Here is an 11,074-nt window from a genome sequence, read left to right as displayed (position 1 = left end):
GTTGCATAAGTGTGCACACCCTTAAACTAAGGGCAGGATTCACGAAGGCTTGCATGGAGTGTAAGAGACGTGCAACACTCCATGCAAGCCTCGCGATCCAGGAACAGCCCTAAACTCCGTGTAAGAGACCAGCTAAAACGTCTCTTACACGGACTGGACGTGGACATGCTAAATACCTCACTTGCAGCCGAAAGGTATGCAAATGAGGTATATTAGCAATCCACGAAGCAGAAACCAGTCCGTGTAAGAGACGTTTTAGCTGCAGAAATGTACTCAGTTGACAACTGAGTACGTTTCTGCAAATTCCACAACGAAGCCATGCCAGATCCAAAAAAAGGGTGCATATGACTCAGGCAGCATGCCAATGCCAAATATGTGGCCATTGTCAAGATAACCCAATGCAAAAATATTAAAAATATATATTTTTTTTCGGCGATCGCCGATGTTTAAACCCAGCGCAGCCCCGCGCAAATGGGCTGCGCTGTATAAAACATAAAAATGAAGGTTATAAACCCACAAATGTGGGTTTCATGCAATACATGGAATGACAATGCAGGGACCAGCAGACCAAAAACAACATGGCCACCGTGTAGTGGTTGCTAAGGGGGGAAGCTGAGTCTAAGACATGTAACTAAGCATTAGTAGGCAATCTCATGTAAATGAGGGTTAGGATACTGAATCTCACAGTCACATAGCAAATGAGCACAGTCTGAGTAGTGTAAGAGATACATAAGGGGGAGGAATAGAGTAGGAGATAGGTGACATCACAGGGGGGAATGGTAGAAAGAAATGCAGTTCATTGGAGGTCAGAGTAACATGACAGATGACAGACACAGATCATGGAAAGAGGTGTGCCACTAGATAAGTCATGTAAAGTCAAGAAATGGAAAGTGTACACTGTTACTTACACCAAAGTTTCTTGCTGGGCATGCATGCGCACGTGTGCACGCCATGAAGCGCGAGTAGGGCAGTGTGCGTGCGTGTAAGGCAGACTGAGCATGTGGGAGCGTGTTGGGAGATATTTAACACTGTTTGCGCTGGTGTGCGCGCGTGTAGGGCAGGCTGAGCATGTTGGAGGCTGTTGGCAGATGTGTAACAGTGTTTGCGTGGGTGTGCGCACGTGTAGGGCAGGCTGAGCATGTTGGAGGCTGTTGGCAGACGTGTAACACTGTTTGCGCGGGTATGCACGCGTTTTAACCTGAATAAGTAGATTCTGAACCATGTAAGCACGTGTGCACGCGTGTAAGCCACTGTGAGCGTGTTTCTGATGGTATGCACGTTGCTCCCCCCTGAGGAAACAGAGAGGAAAAAGGAAGCAACAGAATTAATAGGAAGCTAGCAGGGATAACTGCTGAAGCTAGCAGGTGAAAACAATTAGAAGCAGGCAATTACACAGGCAGAATAGTAGCCCAGCCCAGCACTTAAAACTCTGCAAACAGTAGTGCAGGATGTTTCTCTTAAGAGACACTGCAAGGCAGGAGTAAGCTAATAGAAGTGAAAACTGAAAAAGTTTCACTCAGAGCAGAAATGTTAGGGTCTGCCATAGCTGTCATAATGAGACATAGGCGACTTGCTGAGGGTGGTGACAATGCAGATGGTGCCAGACAACCCACAGTGAGGAGACGAAGAAGAATGTACAGGTCCAGGGTCACCTACCACGGGTTACATGAGCTGGAGATAGTAGAGCGCTATAGAGTGGACAGAGAGCTCCTGCAGCAAATTGTTGAGCTGTGCAGGCCACACCTCACACACAGAACCAACAGAGGGGAACCCATCCCAGTGGAAACCAAGGTATGTGTTGGCCTAAGAATACTAGCAACAGGTACCTTCCAGAGACCAACTGGCGATATGATGGGGATATCACAGGCATCAGCCTCCAGGGTACTGCACCAGTTCCTGGATGCCATGTCAGCACATGTCGGTGATCATGTATATTTCCCCAATGCCCGTGAGATATTGGCCAGCAATATGCGTCTCTTCCAGCAAATAGCGGAATACCCTGAGGTAGTGGGTGCAATAGACTGCACGCACATACGCATCAAAGCACCATCCGGTGAGCGGGGTAGGGCCTACATTAACCGCAAGGGCTTCCCTTCCATCAACTGCCAGGTCGTGTGTGATGCCCAGGGAATAATAAAGAATGTGTGTGCTGGCTGCCCTGGGAGTTACCACAATTCCCACATCTGGCATTTGATGCAGCTGTACCAGACATTTGCCAATGGGGAGATCCCACACGGACACCTAGTGGGGGATGCAGGTTATGCACTGGAGCCGTGGCTGATGACACCCATCAGAAACGCACACACACCTGAACAGGAACGCCATAATGAGGCACACACACAAACACGTAATGTAATAGAGCGTGTGTTTGGGCTGCTCAAGTCACAGTTCCGGTGTCTGGACACATCTGGTGGAGCCTTGCAGTACACACCAACTACATGTACCCAAATTGTCATGGTATGTGCTATGCTACATAATATGATCTTGCGAAAACAGCTGCAGCAGGACCAGCATAGGGCCGGGCCAAACAGCCCCCCACCATTGCCAAGGCCATCACAGGCAGAGCGTGACTTGGAGGAGGAACAACCTGAGCCTGCCCCAGTAGGCAGAAGGAGGCGTGCCCAGTATGCCCTGGCCTTGGCAAAGAGGCAACGCATAGCACATACACTGGCTCAGTAGGAACCCTGGGAATGATACCCCCTCTGACTCACTCAAATAATAACATGGATGCCTAAAATGACATGACCTGCTCACAAACATGTACAGGGAAGTGTAATATGCGCATCCGACAGAGGCAGCCCTGCAGCACCACCTGAGGCATGAATGCCATGTGTTTAGTAATGTAACACCATGTACTATATGCACACCTGAGTACCCTGACTAACATCCACCCTCACCAAGCATGAAGCCACAAAATGATGATGGGATGATCAAGTGCAATAACTGGCTGAAGTAATGCAGTTAGTCAAAGGGGAGCCAATGTGTTTCAGGCTGGGAAGACATGCGGAGCATGACATGATGCACCACCTGCTAGGGGTGGCGTGCACCTATCATGCCATGCCCCATGGATACTGGCAAAGGCTGTCAGTACCCACAGCATGCCCTGAATAGGTAAGTCTCAAAGCACAAACCTACCTTCATAGGTTCCACAAGGGATAGGAACCTAGATGTAATGCTGCCCAATGCCAGATGTCTAAACAGCAAGATGTGTGCAGTGTAAACGCACACAGTATGGAGAATGTAGATACCAGTCCTGTAATAGAGAACTGGGTCAAGGCTCACATCAGCACCCTAACACTACCAGGTCACACCTCATACTGTTCTGTACAGCCGCAAAACATGGAACAAGCTACAAAAGGAGGGTGACTAGCAATAAATGTCAAGGATAACCACACCCCCATGTTGGTACCACAACAAGAAGCAGCATGGATTAGCCATGGTCAAATACCAATGGCTAAAACCGCCTCCCAGTATATAGCCTGCTGCAGACTACTGTTCTAATACCAGGAACTGCACATGGCCTATGTCGGAATACATGAATATATCAAGCCCCCCAAACCACATTATATTGCTTGACTAAAAATACCCAGACATACACCGGGAGCATTATACTAGCACCAACACAGTAGGAGAAAATTTAAAATTTCCCAGAATCCATAAACCAAAATGCCCAGGAACAATGTACCACTCCCACAAGAGGGGTAAGCATACTGTATGTGAAAATCAGCAACATCTGTACTGGATAGCAAGATGAGAAGTGTACCCCTCACCGGTAAGACCAGACCATAGAGTAATCACACTGGATATACACATCCTGACCCCAGTCCCTGGCCAGAATACCACAGTGAAAAACATGTGTAAAGCATAGGTTGCAGCCCTCCAAACTGATGTTGAATCCATGAAAGGCCCTGTGGAAGTGCAGAATATGAGACACACCACAGAACATGTTATACAGGCATTCCATAAACACAGCCAGGAATGCTTGGAGTATGCAATCACAAATAACAACAACACACAATGCCATACACGCAGGCATCTGGCATGCTGGACTCCAGCCATTACCAAAGCATGCAAGAGAATGAGGAAGCTACCACATGATAGAGCAAACATAAAAAGGGAAGTAATCACTGACCAATAGTATGGCAATAACATATGTCCACACATACAATCCACTAAGTCCAGCCACAACAAGTAGAATCTGTGAATCCAGAGGCAATGTGACACCAGTCCCAAGTACACAGACAACCACAACACCACCCAATAAATACAAATATATGTGATAGATGCAACCATGTATCCAAACCAGAGGTTGAGCTCCACCAACTCAGTACTGTCAAAACTAGTTAGGAGGAGAAGGTAACCACATACACCACAAACCCAGTCCCACATAGACCTACCACAACTGTAAACCAAACACATAAACACAGACAAATATTCCTGGAGGCCTTAATTACAAACACACCACACCAACAGAAGCCTCCAAAGCAGATCACAAGCAACCACAACCTTCAAACATAGCACATGCAACAAATAGTACGCAAAGCTGGTGTGCCAAACAGTCACAGGCCAGAAGGAGAAACAACATGCCTGATACAGTTGTAATAGGTGTCTGTATAGGCAGACACACTGCTGTCCCACTCACCAGACTGAACAAGGGAAAGGGTAGAGTAAGCTGCCTGTAGGCAGCCACAAAATGCCACATAACACAAGTACGCAGGTCACCCCAAAGCAAGCAGAAATATGATGCTCTCAATGTCCATGCTGGTGTGAATTACCTGAGATGTACCTCCCTGGTCAACATGAAAAGAGACATGGACGGTCCCTCTGAGTATGTACCCCAGGCCGGTATGACATTGGCTGTGTGCAGCATCCAACCCTCACCAAAAATGATGCCACAGTACAAACACAGAATGCTCATGTTTAACAGCTGGCACAGTTACAGCTGTCAGTCCAAGAGGGTCTAATGTCTGTCTGCTTGAGATGTCAAGCATGACAAACCATGCTGCTGTTCCAGGGATGGCTTGCACCTGTTACCCATGTGCATCTGGATACTGGATAAGGCCTTTGCCACCTCCATAGAGCCATATGTAGGCAAGGCCAAAAAGACTACCCACCACCCTAGAAAACATACATGGTAGGAAACATAAGGGTAATGCTGACCAATGCCAGATGTGTAAACTGCAATATGCATGCCCCTGAGGCACTTCCCATTATGGAGAACATCGATGTCTGTGCAGTGACAAAAGCCTGCTGCAAGCCTAGTGATAGCACACCAGCACTACTAGGTTATACCACATATCATGTGTTATGGCCCCAACACCTGCACCAAAACATCAAAGGAAGGGGAGTATCCATATGCAGCACAGACACCCATATGGCCAGGTAACTGACAATGCACAAAGCAGCGGAGACCACCCATGTGCACCTAAGTGTAGTCCAAACTGCTGTACAGTCTGTAGCATGCGACAGACCACACTCTCACACACAAGAACTCCACCCAGACATCCTGAAGACACTGGACAGTATGAATGTCTCACCAAATACCAGACAAGGTACACACAAATTACCACATAAGTGGCAAACCATTATGTATGCAAGGAGTAATCAGGGACCTAGGGACACAGGTTGACAGTAATCTGTCATGTGACACTCACAATGCCAACATGGGTAGGAAGATTGTCGATATTGGACACCGTATCATGAAAGGATTCACATCTACATCAACAGAGGTCACTGTGCCGCTGTACTGTTCCCTTATCAGACCCATAATCTAGTACAATGACTCATATGGGATGTACCGTACGTGACACCTGCAGCAGTTCGGAAGACCTCATAGTTACCCCACCAACAGGATAAAGGGTGTGAAATATATGTCATATGCTGCCTGGCTGTAGACACCCCAGCTGAATGCAGTCACAGACTGCCTACACAGAGGCATTGTATGTCTGTTGTACAAGGCCATGTCCAACACAGGAGTAATGGACATGCTCCACCACAGGAAATCAAAGCCATTGAGCTGTGAGAGTGACAGATGTCAGCCTCAACACATAATGAAATAAGATGTGCTGGAGGGACAGATACATAACCCAGAGGCTCCCCACACCCAGAAACAGGATCCCAATCCATGTTAGGCAGAGCCCCTCACTGACACCCCTCAACAGGAATATTGCCAAGTGGATGGATGATCGTACATGTATACTGGGGGTCCTCACTGTGTCACGACCAGACAGAGGCACAGTGAAGAAATTCATAAATGGCCATAATAGAATATAGCAAGGGGTGGCGAAAGACACACACACTCTGGCTAGGCTTACTAATGGCCTAGGGTGTATAGCCTAGTATGAACCCATGAACCTATGAAGGTACAAAACGTACAGGACACTAAGGATAATCACAAGGCTTACCCAACTGATGGTAGGAACCATGTTGGGCATCCACAGATATGCTCCGAATCACACAGATAGTACGAACAACATACCAAACACACACACATATTGCTAGCATACAACCTGCCAGGTGCAGTGCAAACACCCCCCCCGCCCCCAGAGTGCAAAATACCTATCCCAGCAGACTGATGGTCCCCTGACATTGCAGATGCTGAGGTAACAGCCATCATCTGCAAAGCAGAACACACAGCAGCAAAGGTATGTGATGGTGTCCTGTGCTGAGGCCAACATGGACTCCGAGAATAATGGAATGCCAAATCACACTACTGCCCAATGTCAGCCTTACCACAGGATATGTACCCAAAGAGCAGTGTACAACAACAGTGGTCCATCACAACAAAGGTGTTGCCTGAATGGATACTCCAAACTACCACCCCGGGATCCTGACAAGCTTGTTCTGCACAGCTATGGAAAGGATCAGTATGTACCACAGACAGAATGCTATTATGGACCTACTGATACTGGACCCTACACAGTGTGGCTGTCGTAACTGCAGATCCTGCCCCTAAACATGTTTGACCCATTTGAAGCAGTCATTAAGGTCATTGATGAGGGCAATGTGGTCCACACAGCATAGCTGGACCGTGCACATGCTTCTAGACAATACCGTACGTGTTCAGTATGGATATGTTCACCAGCTTAAATATATACCCCTATGTCAGTAGAGGGGTTGCAAACCAGACCAAGGACAGAACTGATATGGTCAGACATGCTGCATCCATGTCAGACTACAAAGCAGATATGAGTGGCATCCCACAAGGCCTGGTCTTGGCCCCCCCGTTCTATATATATGTCCCATAGGTATAGGCCAACATGGAAGGACTGTGACTGAACATGTATGCAGAGGAGTACAAACAGCCCACCATATCCGACCCCCAGCTGACACAAGCAACCCACAACAGGGCCACCTACAAACAGACAACTGGAGCCATAGCCATGTCAGCAAGCTAATTACAGAACTGTGTATAGACAACCACCATGGATATACAGTAAGTACCCACAAATTACCACACATGTGTTAACCCATGACGTACCTAACATGTAATGTGAGACCTGGGTACAAAAGGTGACAGATATCCTGCACTGGACAAACATGTGGCTGTAGTGTTCGCAGAAACATATACTATATACCCACCCAAACATGAAGTTTGGCAGATGTAGATAACGGGAGCTCACTGTGGCTCTGCAGTCATCCTCCATCAGCGTCACAAGTGACTACAATAGCCCCTGTGGGATATACCGCAGCAGACACCTCCATCAATTGTAAAGTCCACAACAGTACCCCACCAGGAGTAGCAAAGAGCATGAACAGATGCCATGTGTTGCCTGAGTAAACAAACCGCAGCCTCACACACCACCATACTGCCCAGCTACAGGCAAGCTGTGCCTGATGTATGAAGCCATGTCCAACCTGGAATGAATGAACATGTTGCACCTTGTACAATCTGAATGGCAGTGAGCTATGCACATGAGAGACCTGAACCCCAGCACTGACATACATAGGACAAGCTGTACAGAATGATCCATAACACAGAAGGCACCCCCACTCTTCAGTAAACTCCTGGTACAGGTCAGCCAGAGAGTCACATATTGACACCCCTCAAGAGGAATCCTGATGAGTGGATGGGAGATAGTAGGCTAACCCTGGGTATCACTGTTATGTCAGAGGTAGACGGAGGCACAGTATACTAACCATGACATATGTCATGGCAAACTCCAGTTACAATGTGTGTCGAAGGACAAACACACCCTGTGACTAGCATCAGAAATGGCCTAGGGAACATTGCTAGTGTTTGCCAATGTCCACCCATGTTGTGGAATACACTAGCAATGTTGGACGAGCCTGGTGTAGGTAGTCCATATCTGAACATAATGCAACATGGTCATATGTGCACAACTGGCCCCTACACAGTCTGTTGTGCTCACTATGAAGATGTCAAGCAGTCATAGGACTAAAGCCCAGGATACTGTCCACCACAGTGAAAGTACTGAACCAGTACACTATACGGTACTACAGTGTTAGGTCATTATGAAAGTATGTTGACAACTGTCTGCAAAGTATCCCATGCAATCCCTGCAGGCACAGTATAATCCCTGTTGTGGCAGACATGAAGCAGTTGGCCAGTTAGTACACAACATGACACCCAACACACAACCATAAATGTGAGATATTGTTGAAGTTCACACACACCCAAATATGTGGTGGACTTCAGAGTGCAACATATGGAAAGCTCACACTGGGCATGCTCGCACACTTTGATAAATGAGGCATATGTCAGACAACATGCCATGGAAAGGCTGAACTGGGCATGCTCACACACTTAGGCCATATCTCCGTTTAGCAGTTGGCCACACATATCTGGTATTTATGCGTGTCAGTCCAGGAACCAACCACAACACAGCAATCTGCCCAGTGCACACAGTAAATGACTACAGAGACATAAGTGATATAGTGGATCGCCGTCATATGCAAACATCTTCCACAGATACACAAGTTGGTCATAGGAACAGGGAATGCTATGGCAATAAAGACCTGCAAACAGTAGAACAGCACAACAAATATTGTGCATCCGACAATTGAACATATGGGTGTAGAGGTCAATACTAGGCTTGTTGCCCTAGGGAATGACAGCTCAGCCAGAGTGTGCTTGGCATCTGCATCCCCAGGACAGTAGGCTACTGTGCCACTGTAAAGTAGGTCACAGAAGGCAACATGTGAGGCTAGTGAGCTGTGCCTCTGTCAAGCAGGGTCACCGTGGAGGTCCCAGGGATTGAATGTGCTAAGCCACAGCCATGTTGTCGGTGTGTGCTGGGAGAGGGTTGCTGAGGATCTCTGACAGTAGGTGTCCATCAATAACAGACTGAGGGGAGCCCTAACTGCATTCTCTGGATGATTCCACTGTCAACACTGTGTTGTAATGATTATGTGTGAATGAAGTGCCATGCCGGAACTGTTCACAGATGTCCTCCCTCTGTGGGCTACAGCTCTGCAATGTATTAGCTCACTCTGTCTGTTGTACGGCGCATATATGGCTGGTGTACAGCTGACAGGTGTCTTGTTGTGGAGCAGTCATGGGTATATGTGGGATAGCATGATCAATGCAAACTGTACACATGCTCATAGAATGCAATTGTCAAGGATTATGCTGAGTGGCCAGTATAGTCCCCCAGCATGGGTCTTCTGAAGTCATCCACCCCAGTCTTCACAAGTGTAGCATCTGCTTGTGCTAAATACAGTTTGTGTGCAGTGACAACCTTGCCTGGGGGTGGAGATGGGATATGGATGTCCAGGGAAAGGTGGGTATGGTCAGATATCATCAATGGTGGTCTACCTCTGGTGTGGAACAGTGAGTACCCACATTGCAGATGGACAGGTGCAATATGTATTCCCCCATGTGGCTGTGGTGTGTGATTCTGCCATAGCACATGGACCCAATAATTGTAGTGGCTGTAGGGTAAAGTGGTAGAGGCCTGAGTAGTTCTCACACACAATATGCCTGTACCTGATGTTAACAACTGGAATGGTGTATGTGAACACCTGTATATCCTGGCACTGTTCCCAGGGAAGGTAAGTGTGTGTCCTGGATGTGGGTGTGGTGTTCTGGACTGGTTGTGTTGTGTGTTACAGGTCCTGTGGTCACAAAGCATGGTATAGAACATAACCTGCCAGTGTGATGTGCATATCTGACCCTGACGTAGGTGGCTGCAAATGCATATATATGCTATCCCCCACCTGACAGGTAGTACTACATGTACATACCTCAGTAGAAATAAAGATGTCAGCACCCTATAAATACTGCAGGTGCAGAACAGATGGCCAGTAATTCGGATAGTGTGCTCTGCTAATGTGTCTCCCTCAAGTGTCATAATATAGTTAGGTAGGGGTTCGAATCCTGCAAATGCTCAGTGTGTGGGTAGGTGAGTGGGGTTTGTGTGTGTGAGAGGGAAATGTCCCTTTTGGCAACTGGGAAAACACACTACAGGATGCACATTCCCCTTTCTAAACACAGATGATGTCAGCACCCTATAAGTACTGCAGGAGAAGGGAAGCTTCCCAGTAATGCGAATAGCGCACTCTGCTAAGGCATCCAACTCTAGTGTCATAACATAGTTAGGTAGTGGTTTGAATCCTGCAAATGTGTGTGTTTGGATGAGGGGGGTTAGTGTGTGTGCAATTTTGTGTGAGGGAAATGTCCCTTTTGGCAACTGGAAGAACACACTACAGGATGCACATTCCCCTTTCTAAACACAGATGATGTCAGCACCCTATAAGTACAGCAGGAGAAAGAAAACCTACCAGTAATGCGAATAGTGCATTCTGCTAATGCATCCGTCTCGAGTGTCAGAACATAGTTAGGTAGGGGTTTGAAACCTGCAAATGCTCAGTGTGTGTGGAAGGGGCTAGTGTGTGTGCAAGTCTGTATGAAGGAAATATCCCTTTTGGCAACTAGGAGAACACACGACACGATGCACATTCCCCTTTCTAAACACTGATGATGTCAGCACCCTATAAGTGCAGCAGGCGAAGGAAAACCTCACAGTAATTCGAATAGCGCACTCTGCTAATGCATCTCTCCCGAGTGTCATAATATAGTTAGGTAGGAGTTTGAAACCTGTAAATGGGATGT

The sequence above is a fragment of the Protopterus annectens genome, chromosome 10.part0, assembly GCF_019279795.1.
Source record: "Protopterus annectens isolate FY-2018-M chromosome 10.part0, PAN1.0, whole genome shotgun sequence".
In the NCBI taxonomy this organism is placed as follows: Eukaryota; Metazoa; Chordata; order Ceratodontiformes; family Protopteridae; genus Protopterus; species Protopterus annectens.
Note: the sequence above shows the minus strand (reverse complement) of the source record.